Source organism: Nicotiana attenuata, chromosome 6 (assembly GCF_001879085.1).
Source record: "Nicotiana attenuata strain UT chromosome 6, NIATTr2, whole genome shotgun sequence".
NCBI lineage: Eukaryota > Viridiplantae > Streptophyta > Magnoliopsida > Solanales > Solanaceae > Nicotiana > Nicotiana attenuata.
This window is the reverse complement of record NC_031994.1, coordinates 96,188,819-96,194,206: the sequence shown is the minus strand read 5'-3', so window position 1 is coordinate 96,194,206 and position 5,388 is coordinate 96,188,819.

Genomic DNA, 5,388 nt, shown 5'->3' with positions numbered 1-5,388 from the left:
TAAAAAAGGCGACTAGGGAATGGAGGCCCTATGTCTAAAAACTCAACTTAGGGATGATTTGATAATCCTTGGTGGTTGTAGCCTATCCACATCGCTTATTCTTGCTCTTGGCTTAGGAAGCGGCAGCCTCAAAACTGCCTGATGTTTTGATTGTCTAGCTCTAGTGAACCTTCAAGAGTTTTCCTTGGAAGAACAACTTCAACGGGCTCGAAACTTCCAAATTGTAAGAAGGAAGTGCTTGACACGTTATGCAACTTTGAACATTTTTTTTCCTTGAGCGCGATACTTGCATGATTTGCTTCTGCTGTTTCATCCATGTCTATGATGATTTTTCCTTCACTTACAAGAGCCATAATTTTCTCCTTTAAGACGAAGCATTTCTCTGTAGGGTGGCTAATGACGCGATGAAACTATCGCCAACTTTGCCAATTTCCTCTAGCCTTTTTGATTCAGGGAGATCGATGACTTTCTTTCCCAGCAGTTCATCAAGGATGGTGGGTACGTCTGAATCTGGAATAAGGTGGGACGACGCTTCTCCTCTTTGGGATATTGACTCGGGGTCTTATCCTCCTTCACTTTTTGCTTAGTAGTGACCTTCACAGAAGTTGCTTTCACCGCCATTGATTCTTTGGTTTGGTTTTTTGATGCAACATTTTTCTTGAACTCCTTTTGATCAGCAAATGGAGATGCCTTTCCATGACTTGCGATGCTTAACTCCATGTCGTGCGCTCGTGTTGCAAGTTCTTCAAAAGTTCGCGGTTTGATCCCTTGTAGGATGTACAAAAGGCCCCAGTGCATTCCTTGAATGCACATTTCCACAGCAGATATTTCTGAAAGGCGATCTTTGCAGTCCAAGCTTAACGCCCTCCAACGATTAATGTAATCCACCACGGGCTCGTCCTTCCTTTGCTTGGTGCCTGTCAACTCTATCATGCTTACAGTTCTTCGGATACTGTAAAAACGATTGAGGAATTCCTTCTCAAGTTGCTCCCAGCTATCAATGGACTCGGGCTCCAAGTCAATATACCAGTCAAATGCGTTCCCTTTTAGAGAACGAACAAATTGTTTTACCAAAAGGTTACCATGTGTTCCAGCATTGCTACAAGTCTCGACAAAGTAGGCAATATGTTGCCTTGGGTTCCCTTTGCCATCAAACTGATGCAGCTTTGGTGGTTGTTAATTGGTTATCATGGTTAAAAAATCAAGCCTCTTAGTATAAGGCTTAGAGTAGTACAACGAACTTTGCGATGGTCCGCCATATTGAGCTCTGTTGGTGTTTGTTATCATGTCTTGCAATTGTTGGACAGATAACGCCGCAACTGAAGTAGATTGCTTTTCCTTTTGGATGTTTAACTTTGCAAATGATTCCTCAACAGCTGTTTTCTGGGAGGTGAAGACAGGTGAACGAGGAGGAACATGGCTCGACTCTCCAGGTGCATAGGCCTCCAATTTGTTCATGAGTTGAGCGATTTGAAGGTCTTTGTCTTCAACAGATTTCTTCAAGACCTCTATAGTCTGTTCCATCATGGCAAACTTTTCGTCCATGTTAGTTGCATCAGTCATCAAGGCATTGACTTTCGTTGAAACTGAAGAATCCACCAAATCCTCAAATCCGCCAAGGTTTGAGGCTGCTGGAGAAAGTTCGTCAAACATCGAGAATGGGGTGTTGCCCCCAGAGATTGCGGTTGTGAACGTCATATGAGATCTGCTTTTCTTTGCCATCTCTAAGGAGGCGAAGTATTCGGACCCATCCAAGCCACTAGCCTTGAACTTGCTTCGAGTGATTGGGCCAACATGACTGAGCTGAGCGGATGCGGCAACAGTAGCATCTTTGCATGAAATATCACATTTGTAGAAGGCCATTGTAGCAGTAGATCTGAAGTTTGTAGTTTTCAACTTGTAAGAAGGAGAGATGAAGGGGAGAATTTGTCCCACTGGGCGTGCCAAAATTTGTTCGCAACAAATTTTCGTAATACGAAAAATAAACTGCAACAAAAATAATAGGAAGAAAAAAAGTGATTTTATTGATAAATATTTGTGAGTACAATTCTATGTATTCCTTGATTCTCCTCTCTAAGATTCTCCGTGATTCGAGGGCTTGAGAAGCGTCTTTCTCGAATGTAGGATGATGCAGACCTCCTTGTGATGTATTTAATCGCCAAGAACGTCGAGCCGCACTTTGTTGTTACGGGTTGATCTCAGGGAAGAACTCCGTTGATCACGCCTTTGTTGAAGAACTAAGCAGTTGATGATTGATCTCTATGTTTGTGAATGCCCTCACCAATTGCGGAGTGTTCTTCTCCAACTCTGAATGTCCCTTGAGAGTTATGTAACCCCCTCTATTTATAGTTGTAGAGGGTGGACAGTCAAGCTACATAAGACTCTCTTGCTTGATTTTGATTGGCCCATGTCATTTTAGCCACTTGGCGACTTGTGGTTGGTTCTTGCTTTTTGACTTGGATTGCCACATTATTTAACATGTGGCGTCACCTTATTGGCCTGGAGTTTGACTGGATATGCCATGTCACATGGCATGAGTCTGGGCCTTAAGATGAAATGGACTTTGGGCCTGAAAATAATCAAATGGACTTGTTTAATTTATAAAGCCCAAATTAATTATTTAACCCAATTGAATTTAATCCAAATTTTGTATGGATTAAACCCAATAAATTTTTATATGTCTATCAGTGACATAGAAGAGCAGGTACATGAGGATCACGCGAATTAGGAGTACTTGCTGCCTTCAGATTTTGGTGAGCCTGCATGCTTGTTCGTGGGACTCCGCCATTTATTAGTTGGGCGGAATGCTATGCTTAGTTGATTTTGACCTTTTGATGACACTTTAATTGGGATTATTCTATTTTGACTTGATTTGACCTTATTAATGCTTAATAATTTATTACTAAATGATTTGGGGTCGATTATCGTAATCTCTATCTTATAAGGTGCTTTTGGTGCGGTTCCTGACTGTTGTTAGGGTTGGGTTTGGGGCATGACAATACCCGGGAATCATCTCTATGTAACTCTTTACATGTTAGTTAGGAATAAATTTGTAACACCTAACAGAAAAAGAACTTCAAAGGAAATCCTATGATCAAACGGGAATGGGAACTTGACACGCTATTTTTATTTTATTCATTCAAAGATCCTGGAGATCATATCCTAGGATAAATATTCATGGTATGTGTCTACCGCAGCTAATAGTAAGACAACCAAATTACTCCCCCATCTGTTCATATGTGATAGAGAATGCACGGATATATTTCAAGAGAAGAAGCCCAAAATCTTACGGTCAAGTTTAGTTCCCGTTGGGTACCTAGTCATCTTCAAAATAGAAACCACAGCCTTACAGCTCCGCCTGCACTTGTGATAAGAAACCATCATAATCCTGCCAAGGCGAGAGGCACGGAAAGGTTCAACGCAGGGGAGGGGAGAGGTACGCTGAGGGAGAACATCACCCATCTGGCTGCAGACAGATACAAGTCTTATATTAGATTATTCACAATGCAATTATATATTAAAGATAAAAGGAAAAAGATGTGTTGATTTCATTTCACCACTTCTGATAAAGCTAACAACTGAAAAAAGAAACGGAAGCAAAAGTTAAAGTAATTAGGGGCTAGCAACATCGATCACAAAGATATAACTAGATAAAATATTCACAAGTCACATAGAGATTTATGAGTAAAGGTTAAAAGGCACCAATGAAAAGACTATAACATTTACACTAAAAAAGTCTAATATTCCCATGCATAAATAATTGGCAGAGGCGATTAGCCTTAACAAACAATTAAGTCCAAAAATAAAGTCGGCGTCGCATGGGAAATCAGAAAGTAGTTGATGATACAGGAAAGTGCAATATGTAAAAAGTTTCAACCAATGTTCGTTTAGGATTTAAAGACTGAGAATTTGACGCTCTGAAAAATTCATATGCAAAGGAAAAAAAAATGGATTCTTCAAATACCTGGTCGAAACTATCCAAAGCAACAGGGAGAATTTTTGAAGACAAAGCGGAGATTAATTAGGGTAAAGAAAGAAAAGAAGTGAAGGGAATTAATGAAGATCAAGAAGAAGTAGAACCACAGTTTAATTATAATGCCCTTTTCCTTAATTTGTACCCTTTATAAACTAGTTATATAATACGCGTTGCGCGTGTATCCCATCTCAATAAGTATATATTTTTAAAAAATCACATAAATATATAGTACTAATTACGTTTGAGTTATAAAATAAGTTTAAAAAAAGCGTGAGTTACTGAAAATGATAATTATTGATTATATTTAACAACTCAATAAATGAAGAAACAGTGATAATAGAAGTCCTCAATTATCTTAGTCAATATTTTAAGCAAAATGTGGATTATTCTATTTCTTTAATACATAAGAATTATTCTAAAAATTATAAAACAACTAAAAAAAATTGAGAATTTGTCCAAACAGGCTCATGTTCATTCAAGGTTCACAATTAAGAATACCAAAATAAAAATGTACTTGTTGAATACATGAATGTAAAATTTAATTATTAATATAAATATGTGAATGTAAAATTTAACTACTAATATAAACGCGTGAATGTAAAATTCAACAACAACAACAGCCCAATGTGGTCCCGCAAGTGGGGTCTGGGAAAAATGTAAAATTCAACTACTATAAAAAAAATTGCTCAAAGAAGAGCCTAAAAGTCCTTAATTTATAGTTGTTGCTCGAACAAGGCAAAGTTTTGATGATGAAAACGTAGAATTGTAGTTCTTTTATAGAAATTTTTGGTATATAATTTGAAACATAAAAAAATTTATACAAAATAAAATTATGTATAATTTAATGATTTATTAGAAAATAAAGACTCCTAAACGAAAAAGAAAATCAAATTGCGCATTTTTACCTAATATTTTTTGAAGAATTAATATGTCAAAAAAAAAAATTAACTAAAAAATTTCCTATGATATTTTCCTTTAATTTGAAAGTGAATAAAATTTTCCTAAGTTAGTTGAAAGACGAAACTTTTAGTTTGAGTTGAATAACAAAAATTTCCAAGTTTTAGTTGAAAGTGTTTGAAGTTTAGATCTAAAAGATGTCACACCTCCTTTTTTACACACCACCCGAAGGTAGTACAAGGGAGTTTTTCCACTTTAAGTGACATTATTCGAAATGGGATTAATTATTCAATTCAGAGTCGCCACTCAGGATAGTTTGTTTTCTGGTGTCCCGAGTCACCTGTTTATTTTAAAATCCTAAATCGAGGAAAATTCGACTTTCCTTTTGAAGTCTGCGAACCAGAAATTCTGAATAAGGAATTCTGTTAACCCGAGGGAAGGTGTTAGGCACCCCCGGATTCCGTGGTTCTAGCACGGTCGCTTAACTATTATAATTGGCCTATTATCTGATTTCT